This window comes from Callithrix jacchus, chromosome 12 (assembly GCF_049354715.1).
Source record: "Callithrix jacchus isolate 240 chromosome 12, calJac240_pri, whole genome shotgun sequence".
In the NCBI taxonomy this organism is placed as follows: domain Eukaryota; kingdom Metazoa; phylum Chordata; class Mammalia; order Primates; family Cebidae; genus Callithrix; species Callithrix jacchus.
In genome coordinates, this window is record NC_133513.1 from 74,011,030 (window position 1) to 74,031,924 (window position 20,895).

General features: G+C 36.2%; 1 protein-coding gene and 1 pseudogene across 7 annotated transcripts in view; one reads left to right on the top strand and one right to left on the bottom strand.

The window, feature by feature from the left end:
* Nucleotides 1–13,889, top strand: part of ZWINT (ZW10 interacting kinetochore protein) — a 29,083-nt gene extending 15,194 nt beyond the window's left edge. For 4 of the 6 annotated variants that reach the window (XR_004732037.3, XM_078344002.1, XM_078344004.1 and 1 more), the window contains one exon: nt 7,872–13,889. The gene's annotated coding sequence lies outside the window, so the exon portion shown is untranslated. The remainder of the gene's footprint in view (nt 1–7,871) is intronic. The other 2 variants (XR_013524398.1, XR_013524399.1) reach the window with 2 other exon arrangements.
* A 364-nt stretch (nt 13,890–14,253) lies between these two features.
* On the bottom strand, nt 14,254–20,627 carry LOC100399846 (septin-4-like; annotated as a pseudogene). Its single transcript, XR_013525246.1, has 3 exons — nt 20,476–20,627; nt 14,556–15,005; nt 14,254–14,443 (listed from the first exon to the last, which is right to left on the bottom strand). The product of XR_013525246.1 is annotated as a septin-4-like (transcript).
* Between the last annotated feature and the right edge of the window lie 268 nt (nt 20,628–20,895).

Below are 20,895 nucleotides of genomic sequence, written 5' to 3' on the forward strand. Positions count from 1 at the left end.
TTAACACTTGTTATTTTTTGTTATTTTGATAACATTAAGCCTAATAGATGTTATGTGATACCTCACTGTGGTTTCGATTTGCATTTCTCTTTCCATTAGTGATATTCATTTCCTTAAAAAAAGTCTATCCAAGTTCTTTGGAGAAGTAAAGCACAAAATATACCTGAAATGATTTCAAAAAGCAAACAAAATTCTATAAATACTCAGTTTACTTAAGATAAAAAGATAATACTATTGACTATTGGCCTAAAAACTTTCTTTTTGTTAATATCCTCTCTTATTGGTTTATAATTTACACATAACTGAACATAGTTATACTTTATAAATGTCTAATGTGCTTTGCAAATTATAAGTAGCATATGACATTTCCATATGCTATTCAAATATACAATGCTATTATCTTTCATTTCCTCAAAAATTTCTCTATTTCACATTTTCATACATAAGTAGTTAAAGTAGTTATGTTACTTTCTCTGCTCATGAGTGTTAATAAAAAAACAGTGCTGAAAAATAATGAAAACATTGAAAAATCTATTTAACTTTGATAAATAATTCAAAAATAGGTGAAAGGTTATGAATTTTGCAAAAAGTATTTTACATAACATTACAAATATGAATAAAAACAAGGAGTTTTTTGCCAGGATTCTCAGTATTCAATTTAGAATATAACTTCGCATTTTTTTTCTGCACAATATAAGAGAGGAATTCACTGAAAAATCAATGATTAATTTGTTTTGGCACATACAAGATACAGATGTATAATTGTGTGACATCAGAAGATGAAAGGGTGTGGACAGAACAGTCCACGAGCAGAATTTTTTAATGTTGAAGTTAAGCTACTGTAAATTCAGATTAGAGGGTTATAACTTTAAGATGTTAAATTTAATTCCTATGGTAAATAAAATACTTATAGTCTGTACACAAAAGGAAATGAGAAGGAAATTAAAGCAGTTAGTACAAAAATCAACTAAAGGAAAAAAAAGGCAGTAATGCAGGAAATGAGAGACAAAAATTATGCCATGTAGGAAACAAATAGAAACGTGACACGAATAAGTTCCTATCATTAGTAATTGCTTTAAGTGAAAAGGATCTTAATGTTCCAGTCAAAAATAGAGATTGAAAGGATTGATTAAAAAACAAAACAAAATTCCATGATCCAACTTCATGTTTTCTACAAAAGACCTCTTTTAGATTCAAAGACACAAGTAAATTGAAAGTAAAATGTTGGGAAAACATATTTCATGTAAGTAGTATGTATGGCCATTATTCTAAGTGAGGTAACTCAGGAATTGAAAAAACAGATATCGTACGTTGTCACTTATTAGTGGGAGCTAAGCTATGGGTAATGCAAAGGCATACAGAGGTATATAGTGGACACTGGAGACTCAGAATGGGGGAAAATAGGAGTGGGTAGGAGATGAAAAACTGTCTATTGTGTACGATGTACACTACTCAGGTGATGGATACACTAAAATCTTAGATTTCATTCATGTAATTCATTCTTGTAATGGAAAACCACTTGTACCCCTAAAGCTATTGAGTTTTTTAAAATAGATTTTTTTTTTTTTCTCTTTAGACAGAATTTGACCCAGGCTGGTGTGCAATAATGTGATCATGGCTAACTATAGCCTTGACCTCTTAAGCTCAAGTCATCCTACCTCAGCCCCCTAAGTAGCAGGAATACAGACATGTGCCATCATTACTGCCTAATTTTATTCTATTTTTGTATAGAGACAGGGTCTCATTATGTTGCCTAGGCTGATCTCAAACTCTTAGTCTCAAGTGATCCTTCCACCTCAGCCTCCCAAAGTGCTGAGATATCAAGCATGAGCCACAGCATCTGGCCTTTGTTATTTCAAAAGTAAACAAGACTGACAAACCTTTAGCTAAATTGACAGAAAAAGAACACTCAAATTAGCAAAATCAGAATTTAAAGAGAGAACATTATTTTTAATACTACAAGAACAAAAAAATTGTAGTGTGATTCAATGAACAACTATATACCAATAAATTAGATACCCTAAATGAAGTGGAAAAATTTCCAAAAACACTAAACTAAATCATGAAAATATGATTTATATAGAAAATCTGAATATATCTGTAATTATGTCAGTAACCAAAAATCTTTCAATGAAGATAATTATTGGATGTGATGGCTTCAGTGATTAATTCTAGGAAACATTTACAAGTAAAGTAACACAAATCCTTCTCAAACTCTTCCAAAAAAATTAAAGATCTAAGAATACTTCCTTACTCAATCTCTGAGGCCAGCATTGCTCTGATATTAAAGCCAGACACGAAGACACTTTAAGAAAACAGAACAGACCAATGTCCCTTATCAACATTAATGCAAAGTTTCTAAAGAAAATATTAGCAAATGGAATTCAGCAGCATTATTAAAAGAATTATACACCATAACCAATTGGAAATTATTTCTGGAATGCAAGGATGGTTTAACATTAAAATCAATGCAATAAACTTCTTTAGCAGAATGAGCGGGAAAATGATGCCAGCACGATCACATTTATTGATGGAGAAAAAGCACTGAACAGAATCCAACCCTCTTTCATGATAAAATTACTCAACAAATGAGGACTATAAAAAATTATCGCAACATAATGCAGACCATATATGAAAACACATAATGAACATTATATTGAATATTGAATGACTGAAAGTTGTTCCTCTAAGATCAGGAATAAGGCAAGGAATCCTACTCTTAATAGGTCTACTCAACAAAGAATTGAAAGACCTAGCTAGAGCAATTAGGCAAGAAAACAATAAATGTCATCCAAATTTAAAAGTAAGATATAAAATTATCTCTCTTTGCAGCTTGGATGATATGATATGTACAAAACCCTGGAGATTATAGAAAATTACTTAGAGCTTATAAACAAAATTGTAATATAGCAGAATACAAAATAAGCACACAAAAATTAGTTATATTTATACACGCCAACACTGATAAATCTAAAAAATAAGAAAAAACTAATTTACAATAGCATAAGATTCAAATACTTCAGAATTGGCTTAAAAATGAATTAAAAGAATCATAAAAAATATTGCTGAAACAAATGAAAGAATACATCAGTATATGGGAAATTATTCATGTTCATGGATCAGAAGATCTAATATTTTCAAGATGTCAATATTATGAAAAGGAATCATATTTGGTTCATTCTTTTTAAAATCACAGTGCCTTTCTTTTTACAGAAATAGAAAAATCTATCCTAAAATTTGTATGCAGTCTTAATGGACTCCAAATAGAAAAAGCAGTCTTGAAAAAGAACAAAGTCAAAGGATTCACACTTCCTTTGTTAAAAAAATTACTACAAAGCTACAGTAATCAAAAGAGTGTTTTTCTGGCATAGAGACGGACATCTTAACCAATAGAAGAGACTAGAGACTAGAAAATGAAACATTGTATATATGTTTAATAATTTTCAACAATTGTGTCAAGACCATACTATGAGGGAAAGGACAGTCTTTTAAAAAAATATATTACTAGGCTAACTTGATATCTATATGCTACAGAATGAAACCAGAACTTTACCTTGCATCATATAAAAAATTAACTCAATATGAATCAAAGCCCTAAATGTTAAAGCTAAGACTATAAAACTCTTAGAAGACAATATAAGGAAAAAGCTCCATGACTTCAGATTGGAATTTTTTTTTCAGAAGACACCGAAAGCAAAGACAACAAAAGAAAAATATAAACCAGTTGAAATTTATTTTAAAAAATCAATCTTAACAACTATCCATATACAAAATTACCTTCACAAGAGCTACGGAAAACAGGTAAGAGATCACAGAACCTGCTGGTAGCACAACAGTAAGAAAAGACAAATTGTAGTTTCATAGGAAAAACAGTTTTACATTATTTACATCACCCCTCTCTCAATCTCAGTTGGCACAGTGTGGAGAGAGATACCATTCCTTTGAAAGGAAATAGAGAAGTGAGCACAGGACTTTGCCTTGTACACCAACATCAGGTCCCTTACAGTAAAAGCTAGGAATTAGTATACTTCCAGAACCCAGGCTCCAGGTTAGTACCCATAGACTAAGCCTCTAGGTTTGCCCTGGAACCAGGCTTCAATGCTGCACCACTGCCAGCTGACTTCAGAGGTCCTGCGCTCCACACAGCACTCAGTGGCAAATGATACTCAGTGAACCTTGGGCTGCTTGTGTGCCCCAGTGCCAGGTTGGTCAGAGCAAGTCCTGGGCTTTAGGTCTATGCTAGGTAGCCTGCTTAGAATCTCTGCGTGGGCTGACTGTTGTAGGGTTTTCCCAGACAAAACTAATCTGTGAAGTCCAGAATAAATACGTACTCCTTCAAATGTGGAGACATAGATTCATGGCCACAGGGATCAAGAACAATCATGGAAACATAAAATCACCAAAGGGAGAAAATAAAATATCAATGACTAACTCTAAAGAAATGAGTATATATCTGACAAAAAATTTTTAAGTAGGTATTTTAAGGAATCTCAGAGAACTTCAAGAAGAGAAATAATTCAGTCAAATGAAGAAAACAATAAGTAACTAGAATAATAAATTTAATGGAGAGAGTGGAAACAATAAAAATAGATAAAATAGAAATCCTGGAGCTGAAAGATACAATAAACGAAATGAAAAATGCAATAGAAAAAAAAACATGAAGAGCAAAATAGATTAAGCAGAAGAGTCTGAACCCAAAGACAAGTTATTTGAAAATACACAGAGGAGAAAGAAAAAAGAATGAAAAGTAATGAAGAAATTATAAGATTTACAGGACAACATCAAAAATTTATTTTTAGTAATAGGAGTTTGAAAAAGAAGAGAAAGATAGAGGAGTAGAAATCTTATTTTATTTGAAGAAACAGAAGCAGGAAACTTTCCAAACCTGGAGGAAGATGAAAGTATCCATGTAGACAAAAGTGAAAGGGCTCCAGTTAGATTTAATCTGAATAAGACTATTTGAAGATATTATATCTAACTGTCAAAAATTACAAATAGAGGACTCTGAAAGCAGCAATAGAAAAAAGCAAATAACAAAAAGAAGTGTCAATATAGCCAGTAGCAAAATTATCAGCAAAAACATTACAGTCCAGGAAAGCATAGTGTGATATACTAAGTTTTGAGGGGAAAAATACTTCCAATCGAAAGCCCAGAAGTATTATTTAGAACAAAACTGTCCTTCAGAAATGAATGAGAAATAATTACTTTACCAAAGAAAAGCTGAGGACTTTATCACCACCAGACCTGTCTTACAAGAAATATTAAGGGGAATTCTTAATATAGAAAATAATTACTATACCCAAAAGAGAAAACACCTTGATAATTAAGGAGTTAGAGAATGGTTCTGTAAGGATAAATGTCAGAGAGTTGTGCTGCTTCCAGATTTCAGAGTCTGCTGAAGTGTTACAGAAAAGCTGGGCTATTTAATATGGAAGGCAAGTACATCTACCATTTATATATCTTCTTGGAAATAGGATTATTTCTTAATATGCTTTAGAGCAAAATTTGCTTGTTTCATATTTCATATATTTTCCTAAAGTACTAGAGGTGAAATTAAGTAACCTCAGATGATTTCATAGCATCAATTGTCTTTAGTAAATCCCTCTGAAGAATTTTTGCACAAATAATTAATTTCAAAGGTGATTCTAGGAACTTTTGGATGTGAGTTTGAAATAAGAATGGAAAGGAAGAAAGCCAACACACAGTATTTAATCAGTATGTTACAGTTGTAGGAAGTCAGCTACGCACCCACTCTGATTTCTGGGTGATGACATACAACACATTTCAAAGTTGTTCAGAGTGGTAAGAAAGCTGAGATGAACAGTCAACATTTTCCAGTTGTCATACATTGAGGTTGCTTCCAGAAGTTTAAACTTCTGGTACCTGCACTGTACCATGTATGTGAGTAAGATATGTTCTTCCAGCCAGGAAAAAAAATACACACACACATACATATATATAATACACACATATACATAGCATCATATTATATATGTGTGTGTGTGTGTGTGTGTGTGTATCAGAGTTAGGAACAAGATAAATTTGTGCCAAAAAAAATTGAGAGGGATGCCAACAGTTTTTTCTACAGCTTATCGCTTGCATTCTTCAAATCCATCTGTATCTCACATTATGTTTCTCATGTCTTTTCACTTATTTTACAATATCACAGCAAGTCACAATTTTACATACATATTTACATCAAGGGAGTTTGTGGTATAAGATATAGGGAGCACTGCATTTTTTTCTGATTACTTAAATTTTTTTTATTTTGAAATAATTGTAAATATACATGCAATTTCAAGAAATCCCATATAATCTTCACACAATTTTTCCCAACTGCAATTAACCTTATATGTGTAATTTGTAATTATTTTCCCCCTTTAAACCACAAAGTTTAGATTTTCCTCAACCTCTGTCAGCATATCTGGTGATTTAGATTTCTTGCTCAGCAGAATAAAAATATTTAACCCTGAGGTATATTAACACTAAGGTACTGTGTTCTTTTCAGATCCTTCGTATATATATCTATACTGTTTCTTTACTTTCAACGCTTTCTACTCTAGCTGTAGGAAGAGGAAATAAAGTTACATTAAAATGTTACCAAGTAGACCTTCTGACTTATAAAACATGCACTGAGTTAAAAGGCTTGCCTAAGCTTCTTAATTTTTTCTTTTAGGACTACTTTGATTTATACTAACCTTTGGCTTAAAATCCTATAAGCGCTAGAGATACTGTAAAAGCTGATGCAGGCTCTTTTACCATACCAGCTATGGTGTGAATGCTTAGTCCCTCCAAATTTTTGTTAAACTTAATCCTTAATGCAAGAGTATTAAGTGGTAGGGCCTTTATGAGTTAATTAGATCATGAGGGTGCTGCCCTCATGAATGGGATTAGTGCCTTATAGAAGGGCTCAAGGGAGCCTGTTTGGCACTGTTGACCTTCCACTATGTGAAAGCACAACAACAAAGTTCTGTCTTGAAGTAGAGAGCAAGCTCTCAGCAAATGCCAAATCTGCTAGCACTTTGATATTGGATTTCCAAGGCTCCAGAACTCTGAGAAATAAATTTCTATTATTTATAAATTGCCCAGTTCTACATATTTTATCATGGCAGCACAGACAGACTAAACAGAATATAGTTCTGAGAAATGGGGTGGTGCTATAACATATCTAGAAATATGGAAGTGGCTTTGGAACTGAGTAATGGCAGGGGATGGAAAAGTTTAGAGATGCATGCTAGATTAAGCCTATATTGCCATAAATGAAATGTTAAGGATGATTCTGGTGAAGAAGGCTCAGAAAAGGAGAGCTATAGAAATAGCCTCAGTCTTCTTAGAGATTACATAAGTGTTTGTAAAAAGAATGTTTGTAGAAATATGGATGGTAAAGGCCATTCAGATGAAGTCTGAGATCAAAATAAGGAATGTTATTAGAAACAGGAGATCATCCTTGCTATTAAGCAATGAAGAACTTGGAAGAATTATGTTTATGTCCTAGTGTTTCATGGAAAGAAGAACATCTGAGCCATGAAATAAAATATTGGGCAGAAGAAAGCTCTATGCAAAGTCTTGAAAGTGTGGCTTGGCTTCTTTTAAATGCTTATAGTGAAATGTGAGAAGAGAGAATGAAGTAAAGGCAGAATATATAATTAAAACAGAAGTAGAATTTTAAAATTTTGAAAATTCTCAGACTGGTTATGTAATAGGGAATGGAAAAGCATGTTCAGTTGAGAATACCAGAATGTGGTGAAGCAATCATTTGGGATTAGTGGATTAATATGTATAGGCAGAATCCGAGTGCTATTCATTAAGATAATGCAAAAATGACTCCCAAGGTATTTTGGAGATTGTCAGTGCTGCTCTTAATATCACAGGTCCAGAGTGTTAAAATCTGGGGAACAGAACTATGTCAAAAGAAGAGCCTTTTGTACTAGAGGGATCATGGAACTACTGTCCAGTGCTACCTCAAGTTTCTGCTCCCCATATTCTGGTGCAGCACTGCTTTGCTACCCCAGGTGTGACTCAAGTGGACCCAGGTACCTTGATCTTGAAATTCCCAGCCACCAGATATGTGAGGAATAAGTGTCTATTATTTATACATTATTATTATGTTTACTGTTATAAATGTCTATTATATAGTATATTTATAGTTAATTATTTACTTTATAAATTACCCAGCCTAGGATATTTTATCACAGCAACACAAATGGCCACCCAACGACAATGCTTTTTCTCAGTTTACTATAGGTGTATCTTAGAAATTTATTGTTACAACATGTCATGGGTTAATACCTGGGGACTTATCATTGTCCAGGCAATGATAATTCTGTTAGCATGTTGTTGAAAGATGCCATATCCCCCACCTAAAAATCTGCTTTTTAGGACCATGTGTGATGCCAGCTGTCTTAGTATAGGTCCCAACAAAAGAGACCCTGATACATAAATTTGAGTTCAAGTAGTTTATTTTGGGGGCAATCTCAAATAACACTAAGAAAATGGGTATTTTGGACAGGGTATAAATACCCTGAGCAAAAATGGGTATAAATACATGTGAGCATGCCTCCTCCATGGGGTAACTGATTCTAAAACCTTTCTGAAACTCAGTGGAAACAGTGTATAACAGAATTATTCTATCTGAAGCATAAGGAATCTGGGTCATCTTTGGTTGCTTTCAAGGGCATCATCATTTTAGCAACTTGAAACTGCTTTGCATATGTGCCAAGAAAACTTCCTTGGGCTGAAAGAGCCATCACTCATCATAGAACTACAGGTCCTTGTGTTGAGAAATAATTGATATGTATAGAAAAGGTATGAGTACGTATGGTCATATGGTTAATTTTAGTACTATCACACCACTCTACACAAATTAATAAAAACTCACTGGGATGAAAAGTCATTTATTTTAAATAAAACTAAGAAGAGGGTTTACTTTATTTTACATCCTTTATGCATTCCAGTGCATTAACCAGCACGATACTTTTGAGGTAGATTGAGATTTCTAACATCACTAAAGGAAACAATAATGCTAAGTTCACCAAGCACAAGTAGCTGAGTATAGATTTTCACCAAAATTTATTTGAAACCAATGGCGAGAGTACCTCAGATGGGACCCAGGCTATTGCTAAGGCTATTGTTCATTATGTGATATTAAATTATGCAATTATCAGTCTCTTTTGTGAAAACTCTAAACTTCACAAATAACTAGGTAAAAATAATTGTTTTATGTTCAATTTTGTAGATGGAAAATCTTCAGTCATTTAATCTTAGCTGGTGACTGGCAATACAAGGAAATGGATCCCGGTAAAAAAAAAAAAAAAAAAAAAGATTTAGTCTTTACAACTCAGTGTTTAGTCCACCTTTTCTCTAAAGTTAAAGATCTTTCTAATGGGAAAAACCCACAAGAAATATCAAAGGCAAGTGAACATGAAAGGATATGTGTATTTGGTATCAACTTTCTGAGTGATAACCAAAATGCTCTTATTTGAACAATTTTCCTGCATGTGTTTTCTAATTTGAAATATCTAGGAATTTTCTCCTCGTAAAATAATAACATTATCATCATCACCATCATCTCAGAAAGATGCTTAATTAAATGATGAAAAGTGGTGAAGAGAGTGGTTGGGCCATATGTAATTGAGTCTGTAGCTTAAGAACCAGCCTTTCATATTACTTGAATTTCATATATATTTGTTTCACATGCTAAACTTAAGAAATACATTTACAGTGTTTATAGTTTAGGCCAGTGATTCATATCACCAAGTTAGTTTTGTTTTACTTTACTTAAATACATTAAAGATACCAGCAATTAATTCATTTGTTCTTAGAGGAAAGTGAGTACTTAATGAGTTTTATGTTTTGTCCTTAAACCACTTGGAATACAATGATGAAACCAAATCCATTGACTCATGAGACTGAGCAGTCAGAAAATAGGGAATATAATGTCATATAATCCTATGAAGGAAACATATGAAGATAAAGCTAAAAGAAGAAAATGACAGAAATTTTATGTTATATAGGTAATTAGCACTGATTAGGGGACATCTGAGCATAGGCAAAAACAGATATGGCAGGCAGAAAGCCAAGGGAATAGAGTCTTGGAAAGAGGAAATGTTAATGCAATACCTTGAGACAGAAGAGTGCTTCATGTATTTGTGGGATAGTTAGAAGAGCATAATGGTTACAGCAGAAAGTGTAAGGAAGAGGGAAAGAAGAAATGAAGTCTGAAAGGGAATTCAGGTCCAGATTGTATGGGAGCTTTAGTCTGTTGTGAGAAATTTGGATTTTATTTTGAATGAGTTAGGAAGCTAGGAAGGATTTTAAACAAGGGACTGGCATGGTCTGACTCATTCTGAAAGAGCACATGGCTGCTATGTGGAGAATAAAATGTAGAGGGTAAGAGATGGTAGTGGCATTGATTAGGGGAGTAACACTAGAGGTGGTGATAAATGGTCAGATGATGCATATATTTTGAGACAAGAGCTGGCATAATGTGTTTCTCATAGGTTTCTGTCTTATACTTAGCCTTAATAATGTTTTGTGGTCAGCCAACAGTATGATGTGTGTAGTTCACTGTGGCCAGTTTGTCTGAATCTGGAGAGATGAAACACCCACACAAAACAAGTTACATGAAGTGAGCTTATTACTTATAGGTAGGCATCAGTAGAAAATAGCTTAGGATTTATTGCAAGCTGGTCTTCCAAGGCTCAGAAAAGCTACTCTGGGGAGGAAGGAGTGTTGTGTATATATACTTTACTTGCACCACAGCTGAAGGACTCCTGAGGTTTGTGCCCCAGGGTACCATGATACATTAGGCTAAAGTGTTGAAGGATATCTTTTTTCTAATAGGGATTGAAACAGAGTGCAGGCTGTTCCAGCCAGTTCCTCCCTATCTCAAGATTTTGCATTCTTTCCACATTCTGCAGTTATGCTTGGGAAATACAAGTGAGAAAGAGAGGGGAACTGGGTTGATCAAAGTCTACCCAGAGAATTATCCCATACTATGGCCCACTCTATTTGACAGAATTTATCTAGATTGTGTTTTGACATTTTCCCAATACTTCACATGGTACCAGGTGGCATATTGAAAGTAATAAATATGATAGAATAATAGAGATGACAGGAAGAAACAGAATAGGATCTTTTAAATTAAATCCCTTGTGACTGGAGAAGGTGTATCCAGTTGCTCTAGCCTAGAAAGTCTCTGACTGTGGCTGTCAAGCTTGTCTTTCGTCCTTCTCTAGTGGTACTGGTTGCTGGCAGTGGATCTGTATGGGTCAAGTGTATCTTTCCTTAACCTTGATGTTCAAGGGTTACTAAGAAAGGCTAGTGAGAAATGCAAACAAACAGCTATTTAGAAAGGGCTCTGTTGGGAAGAGGACCTGCTGAACTTCCAGATGGAGGTCATCTCTCCACATCTGCACTCATCACTGTGGAGGCAGCTGCTCTCACTGACATATCAGACTCCTAAAGGGATGTTTGTCCTTGATAGTGAATGTTCCAGTTCTCAGGTTCAGAAGGTCCTGAAGTTTAAGTGCTGGAAAGTATGTTAGAGGCATTTTATCTGATGGATAAGAAAACTAAGGCATAAATGTCAAATATAATAACCTTCTATCACCACACAGTAGAATAGAGACAGAGGTGACACCAGTTTATAGCTTCAGTGGCATAGGTGGCCAATTCTTTCAGGAGTCATTCTGAATTTTTACATATTTAATTAAGCAAGAGTTGCAAATTGAAAGTCTTTGGGACTGAATAACACCTTTGACACAGAACCTGTCATTATTCTTGAAGGATTGTAATTCCTAACATTGATAAGAACAGCTTCTTCCCTCTATTTTTGTCAGGTGTCTGAAAATGTAGTCCCACTGTTGTTGCTGTCTTGTTTTATTTGGAGACAGTGTCTTGCTCTGGCTCAGGCTGGAGTGCAGTGGTGTGATTCCAGCTCACTGCAGCCTTCGCCTCCTGGGCTTAAGCGATGCTCCCACCTCAACTTTGTGAGTAGCTGGGTCTATAGGTGTGTGCCACCACACCCAGCTAATTTTTCTACTTTTTGTAGATGCTTCCTCCATGCTGCCCGGCTGGTCTGGAATTCCTGAGCTCAAGTGATTGGCCCACCTAGGCCTCCCAAAGTTGTGGTATTACAGGTGTAAGCCACAGCACCCAGCCTTATTTTTTATTTTCATTTTTTGTAAAAATTTTCTTGCAGAAAATTTTAGCAGAATTATAAGAATAGCTCAAAAGAAATCACAATATTAAAAAAACTTTCACAATCCTAAAGAAATGTACAAAAATTCCCCAGAAAATTATTATTAAACATTTACATGTCATTCAATTTTTTATGGAGAATAAGAATGTGAAATGTGTACACATTGGAAATCATTGGGTAAGAAATTTTTGCTAGCTAATTTCTTGTCTCAACTGTGAGAAGTAAAACACATATCAGTATAATTTTTCCAAACTCTGTAAGAATACTTTATCATACAGACCAGAACATCTACCTACCAATAAAACTTTTTAACAGGCTACTTTTTTCCAATATACTGTTAAGACAAATATTATCTTAAGCATTTTTTTTGGTTTTGTTTTTTTGTTTTAAATTTATGGTCACTCTGAATTTTCAGGGTCATTGTATACTTTCATGAGGTAACATGAGGTAACATGTTATATGAAGCTCAAATGGGACTTTCAACCATAAGTTTTAAAATTTGTTTCTTTAACTCATATTTGCAAACTACCAATAATGCTGTTTTGTCTTGCTTTTGTGCATTTGTAAATGTTTTATATTTGAAATTATGCTGATAGATCAATTAATTTCAAAAATTACATATTCAAATAAGATCAATAACAACTTTTTTTTTTTTGCCACCTACAGATTTATTAAACTTTATTTCCTCTGAGTCTCTGGACAGTCAGCAGCGATGTAAGGCGAAGTGGCAATAGCTGAAGGGGCCTGAGCAGAGCTGGTGCTGGGAGGGGCCGACATGGACAGGAAGAGGAAGAGATTTAAATATCCAGGGCTGAAAGCCAGTTAATGGGTCTCCTTCATCTGTTTTTGTATTTTGTGTAGCATCTCCTGCATCCGCCACAGCTGGAATAGGCATAGGCATCAAAATGGGCCTTTTCAGAGAGTCCTTTAGTACTGGGGAAGTGCCCCAAATTTCTAATCCCTTAAGCCAGGACCTTGTAGCCCTGAGGTATGATGGAGACCCTGGACAGAACCACCTATTGACCTATCCAGGACCCAAATAGGCAGCAGAGCCAGGGATCTTTCTATTACCAAACCAAGAGATACCAATGTTGATGATAGAACAGAGGACCTCCTCTATACCCCATACTGCTCTCACTTCCTCACCTTTCTCTCGGATAAGCTTCTCAGTTTCTGGATCTGTCCCTAGTGGGACAGCAGGGATGGGGAAGTCAGTACCACTCTCTCGAGTCAGTTTGCTAAGAGGAGAGAAGGGTTGGTAAGGTTAGGAGGACCCCAGTACCCACTTAGATTGGGCCTATAGAAGAGCAAAAGAAAGGTTTGGTCTCACCCAAGGCTAGGCTTGGGATCCCCCCTGCCACCTTTGTCCTGGCTTCTGGTCATACTTGCAATTCCATTCCTTCACCACCAGGCGGGTAATGCTCTGGATGCACTGTGCCCGGTAGTTCTCATAATGTGTCTCCCGGGTCACATCCTTCAGGTCCTGCATGTGGGTATGCACCAGCATCGTCCTCAGCTTCACAAAGTTACAGTGCCCTGGGTTTTCCACTGCATAGCAAGGCTAGGGGTCAGCCAGAGGCATAGGTAGGGGAGAGCCACTGAGGGGCAAGGAGATACCTGGTCAGAAGCTCAGTGCTTTATCTTCCATGATGCCCCAGGGGTAGAGTTGACCCAGAACTCGCCGCCCTCTGGCCTCTACTACAGTGTTGCTGCCAATGACTGCAAATGGGATGCTTTCCTGGAAGAGGTTAGGGGTGCCTGTCAACACTCTCTGTTCTCACCTGTTTCTTTCCACCTATATCGTCATCTTCTCTGCCTCACTCTAGGAAGCTAGGGTCCTTTCCCACCCTGATAGCCCAAATATAGAAATCTACTCCCGTTTTCCACCCAGAAGAAACAAGATGGGAAGGGGATGCCCTAGAGTGGCCCCACCTTTAGGGCTTGATCCTGTGATTTGAAATCCTCATCCTCATCAGAGTCATAGTCTGGGAATTGATAGATCTTGATTCCAAAGCGGTCAATCTCCTCCCGGATCTGGCAAACAGATGAAGGGCCCACAGTTCTGGGGACCACATCCTTTCTAGAAACCCACCTGATCCCCTCCCATCACCAGCTTTCCTCACTTTGCGTTTCTTGCAGTCCACTTCAGGAGGTGTCTGTGTGTCTGCCTTAGCCAGGATAGGCACGATGTTGACCCGCTGATGCAGGGCCTTCATGAATTCAACATCCAATGGCCAGAGCCTGGAGAACAGGAATCTATGACCACCTTCTAGTGGCAGCCCTGCCCCTGGGCTCTTGGCCTGTTCCCTAGACAGCACCCGGTGGTGCCAGGAGCCTCAGGCTTGGACCATACCCGTGGCCGAAGGGTGAGATGAAGTACAGGCAGCAGTGCACCCTGTCATCTTGGATGTTCTTTCGGTTCAGGCCACTCTCATCTCGGAAATACTGCTCAAACTGCTGATCAATGTATTCTGCCACAGGCTTCCAGCACTCTGTATTGTTGACTGCATCCCCAAAACCTGGTGCGTCCACAATGGTGAGCCGCAGCCTTACACCCTTCTATTCTATGTCCACTACATGCTTAGTGATCTCCACGGTTTACATGATCCGCTCTTCAGCACCAAGGAGTTTCCAATCCCGGTTCAGATCAGTGAGGAAGAGGCTATTGACAAGTGTAGATTTGCCCAGGCCAGACTCTCCTGCCAACAGGAGAGTAAAGTCAAAACCTTTCTTCACGGACTTTCAGTGGACTTGGTTGGGGAGGGTTGCAAAGCCCACATACTCCTTGTCATCTTGCTCAGTTCTCCATCATCTGTGGTGTCCTCCACAAAATGCTAGATCATGGCTGCAGCCTGGGCAGGGCTGGCTCCTCCTGGACAGCGCCCGAGCAACCCACGGCGAGAGCTGCTCACCGACCTCGCAGCAACACCGTCCCCCGCCCGCCTCCCCGAGTCAATGACAACATTTATAAAAAAGATCAGGGAGTGGAATGAACAGAAAGAGGAGCTGCAGGACATGGGAAAGAAAGTCCTGGAAGTATAGGATAAGAATTTACAAATGTTTGTTTCCTGTGGAGAACTCCCAGGCTAACTGTTGTGTTGCTGCTTATGTTCTGTCTTAGTCATCCTGTAAATAATGATCCTATAAGATAATATGTCTTAATAACATTAGAAATTATAAACGTTATTACTAACATTAATTAATGCATGCTAATAGCTACTTCTATAAAACATATACTATGTTAAGTACATTGCATCTATTTTATTTGTTAATAATTCAAATTTTGATGCTTTATCTTAAAGATATAGAAACTGAGGCTCAAAGATATTAAGTATCCTCTTCAAAATGGCTAAATGATGAAGCAGGTTTTCAAACCCAAGACTGACTCTAGTGTCTTTGTTTTTTCTTCCTAAGCTATGGGTTCCAATCAAGTCTAAGTAGAAAAGAAGCTGTTCTTTAAAAAGCTGAATATTCAGCACTTAGTCATACAATTTAATAGAATTGCTAACAGTAAAACTATGACTTTCCTAGGCATATTCCTGAAACTTACTCTTTTGTGAGGAAAAGTGCGTTTTTCCTTGTTGTTACATTAAACTCAGTTCTCACCTTTGTCTGTAGGAGAAATAACTTACACCCTCAGATTTCCTCCCTTGACTTTTCTTCTTGAAAGTGGAACCATTTAATTCCTGTTTCACATTTCTAGCATAACTGCAATAAAGGTCTTTAGCTCAGAAAGGCTGTCTCCACTGTGGGGAATCAGACATTTGGTAGAATTGCCCCCCAAGTTTAGAGAATCTATGAAATGTGATTGATATTTAAGGGCAGAAGATGATATTTTCCTCTGACTCTATGTGATCCACAAGTCATGCAATGATGCTTAAGATTTTATCTTCAAAATTTTAAATGTTATTTCTTAAAACTCTTAAAGATAAAACACTGACTTAAGCCAAGTTTGCCCTTCATGAATATTGATAATCTAGTAAGCTGTATTTCATCTAAGGAGAAAGAGTGTACAGAGATGCCAAGCAGTAATGAAGGGGTAAAAGCACATTGAGGTACTTTTGGAAATGCCAAAGATAAATTTATCCACCAAACATTTTTCTTTCTAGCTGCTCAGCAAGAAATGGTCCTGCTGAGGAGAATCTGGCTTGTTATCATCAGCAAAAGCCAGGTGTGGAGGAATGTGGTCTCCCCATCAAATGATGATAGACCAGGTTGCGCTGCATGAATGGGGGCCTCCTCAGCCGAGCATAACATTTGGCACGCTGGATTCACATCAACTCTGTTTTAAATTCTACTCCACTCATTTACACCGCATCTAGGGATGTGCTTGCTTGCCAATCCCAAACACAATAGCAAGTACTTTTCCCAGCGGCAATTTATAAAAATAATTCAGATGAAAGACTGCTCTCAGAATTGTTAATGAAGTTAGACACAGGAAATGCCAGGTTTTCTTTTGTACAAACTCACATTCTTTTTCCAATTGCCAGAAAGCTTTGCTCCAAAGATTTGCTCCAAATTTCTTGTGCCTAAACTATATAAAATTAAAGACTAATTATTAGTGCACCATAGTCTTGTAGTTTAGACTCCATTTTTTTCAAAATTTTGTGCATGATTTACAACTTTAAAAATGAATTTCAGTAGACAAATATTGAACCAAGATACAATTGTAGAACTGTGATATTTTTCTTTGATATTTTACAGGCTTATTTCATTTCTTCTATTATCTGCTAATACTAGGAGCTCATTAACCTAAACCTAATTGGTCGTTATGTGTTCAGACTCTGCCTTCTCTTCCAGTATTCCTTTGATTACATTCTAATGCAGATGTTGAAACAAATCAATAAATGAGATATAATGGCAAAAGTGCTGTGAATGAAAATACAGCAGAGAGGAAGAACATGGGGTACCAGTGGGAGAAAGGGGATTGTCATTGGTTGTAGTGTTGGTTAGAAAAATATTTAAATAGAGTCAGAGAATGCTGCACTGACAAAGTGACATTAGTACAAATACCTGAAGAAAATGAGTAAGTGAGGCATTTGAATATATGGGAATAAATATTCCAGGCCAACACCAAAGTAAATACGAAGGACTATATGGAAGAGATTTTAGTGCATTTGAGAAACCATATGAAAACTAGTGGCGATAATGCAGAGTTGGAAATGTGAGAAGTAGTAACACGCGCAGCTTGATTGTTAGGACCTTGTTATAGGCCATTATGAGGCCTTTACCTCTTACTCTGAGAGAGATGCATGTCTCTGTAGAGTTTTGAATAACATTATCTAATTTACATTTCAAGAGGATGATTTTGGCTTCTGTATGGAAAATAGACCTGAGGATAACAAGGTTGAAGAAGAAAAACTTTTTAGGAGGTTATGATTTAGATCAAGGTGTGGTTGACAAAAATGGAGATGAATGGTGAGATTATGGATAGAGTTTGAAGGTAGAGCCAACATAGTTTCCTTATTGATTAGACGTAGAGTATCGGAAAGAGTGATATGTCAAGGAGATCTCCGAAGTCTTTTGTTCTGAGAATTGGGAAATGGGAAGATAGAGTTACCTAATACTAAGTTGTAGAAGAATGATTTGGAATGGAGATCTGAGCCAGATATCAGTTATTTAATTTTGGATGGATTAGGTTTGCAATGCCAAATAAATACAAGGGGATAATTAGGCAGTTGCATTCACAAGTCTGGAGACCACAGGTGATGCTCAGACTGGAAATGGAAATTTTGGGTATTTCCATAAATAGATCTCATTTGTAATCATTAGAGTAGATATAATCAGCAAGGAAATGACCATAGAAAAAGGAAAAAAATTACAAAAACTAGGAGTTACAACCATTAAATATAGGAGTAATAAGGAAAACTCAATGGAAAATAAATTGATAATGAAGGAGATATAGTAGAGGAGAGGCTGGGGTGGTAAGTGTTAATGGAATGCCTCTTCTGATGGCTCTTATTTTTCCAGTGAAAACAAAATGCCACCAGCTTGTCATGTATTATGTGTATTGTACTACACACGAAAATTTTTAAAAGTTGTACGGGGAATGGATGGTTTATCGGCTGAGAATAAAAACTGAACGGACGTGATGGAAATTTGAGAAGAGAGAAAGTCTGAAGGTGTTGTCTAGGAGAGTTAGGAATGATTGCACCATCAAAATGTAGTAAGATTGTTGGCACTAAGATCCTATCTGAGATTCATAGCAATGAAATAGGTCTAATATTAAACCTGTTTGCTCTGTTATGCTGTGTAGTTACAGGTACAATGTCAGCAAAGAACTGAATTCAGTTAGACAATAGTTTTGACCAAGAAAAAATTATTTAAAAAGTATCATGACCATGTGATTTGCATGGCCAAAGAATTAAGAGCAATTTGACTTCTGGGCAGAAGCCTTTATAAACCAATTCTCTATGCTCTGTTTCCTTGGGGTAGCAAAACCTGAAGTCATGTTGAAAAAATGACATGCTACAAGATATAATATCCTAGAATGGTGAACTGCAACCTCCACCTCCCAGGTTCAAATGATTCTCCTGCCTCAGCCTCCTGAGTAGCTGGGATCACAGGTGTGCGCCACAGGCCTGGCTAATTTTTGTATTTTTAGTAGTGACAGGGTTTCACCGTGTTGGTCAGGCTGGTCTCAAACTCCTGACCTTGTGATCCGCTCACTTCAGTCTCTCGAAGTGCTAGGATTACAGATGTGAGCCACAGTGCCCAGCCACAATTGCATACCTTTTATGTGAGACAGTTATTTATAGGCTTCTTGTGTTTCTGCATGTCTTTCAAGCAAAGGAAATAAATGTTTTTGTTCTTAACTATTTTTCCAAAGATGCTTCCATGTAGACTGTCCATGGAAGACACAGATGATCTCTTTCTTTATAGCAAAAGGCATGTTTGTGTGCAGTTTTTGATGATAGAGATATAATCTCCCTTCATGGCAAAGTTACAGCATGTTTACTATTCATTATAAAACATCCATGATCCTTGACTTTAATATTCCTCTCTGGTAATATAACCCACTTTATAGGCACCTATTATTTGTCTTTTCATGTAGCCCTATAGGAATTAGGGCCAAATGAACCAGCACAAGAAAACGTTAATACTCTGACTATTGCTATTTCTGGGAGTAATGAAGTCTTTGTCTCTAACACAGAAGTCTCAGTCTTCTGCCAACATTCTTGATATTGCAGCAGATTAAATTCTTGTTTGAACATAGAGCAAAATCTCGGATTCTGTACAGTATTGAAAAACTTTGTAAATAATTTATAAACCCAGGTTGAATGCAATTATTAATTGAAATGAATTTTGATAGGTTTGAAATCATTACTCATGTGTGAAAGCTATATAAAAAGAGTTGTTTCAACCACACTGCTTCACTATAAGATATTGTTTTAGCATCTCTTAAAAATGACTAAAGGAAATGGATAAAATACTTTGGTCCAGTATTTTGAATTGATGGTAAATTTAACATAAATGCATTAAGAAATGTACTAAGCATGTACTGAGGAAGCTTTTGCTGCTTACTTCTCAATTCTGTCCAGGACATATCAAAACATAAGAAGGGCAGAAAGAAATAGCCTCTTGAATATAAGATGGCATTTCTTTTCTTCTTCAATTCTTTTCCATAGGCCCTCAAACAAAAGATCTTTTTTGAGCAATAGAACAATGTCAACTATAGTTAAGATTGTGGAACTTCCTATGTCTAGATAGTTTTACCTGAGAAATTGTAACTACTTTAATTAAAGCAACCCAGGTTCAATGTAAATCACATTTATTCTTGAGTGGTTTATACCATATTGATCAAAGTAAAATCCGCATAAATACAAAAGACAGACAAACAAAAGTAACTTAACCAAAAATAATTTTGTGTTTACTTGAGGAAATTATTTTACCTTCCTGCAATTTTGCCTTCTCATCTGTAAAAAGCAAAATAATAGTATTTACCTCACAAGGTTGTTGTAAGAATTAAATGAATTAATGTATGTATGACAGTTGAAACACAAACTTACACTTAGAAAGAGATACTTTTCTACAAATAATCATTGACTTTAGTTACAAAGGAATAGACATGATGTCAAAGTTTAAAGCAAACAATAAAACTTTAAAAAATGAAGGAAAGAAGGTATAGTTTCTTATGGCTGCAGGAGCAAAGTATTATGCATTAGATGTCTTAGAACAAGGGAAAAGTTTTGTTTCATAGTTCTAAAGCCTGGAAGTGTGAAATCAAGGGATTCATGGGTCAGGCTCCCTCTAACACCTATAGAGAAGTTTACTTCTTTTCCTCTTTCTGGCAGGCCCAGCTTCTGGCAATCCCAGGTGTTCCTTGGTTTGTGGCAACATAATTGCAATCTCTACTTCCATCTTCAATGGCATTCTCTCTGTGTATCTTCATCTTCCCTCTATATGTGTCTATCTGTGTCCACATTTTCCCTTTTTTATAAGTACCCCAGTCATATTGGATTAGGGCCTATCTTAATGAGCTCATTTTAACCTGATTACCTCTGTGATGATTCCATTTCCAAAGAAGGTCACATTCTAAGGTGCTGGGGGTTACAATTTTAGTGTATCTTTTTTACATGACAGAATTCAAGCCTTAGTAGAAAAAATTAAGGTATATATGAAAATAGTATTGATATTTTACTTAAATATATATATAATGTTAGATAAATATAGCTATATAGATTTGTGCTGAA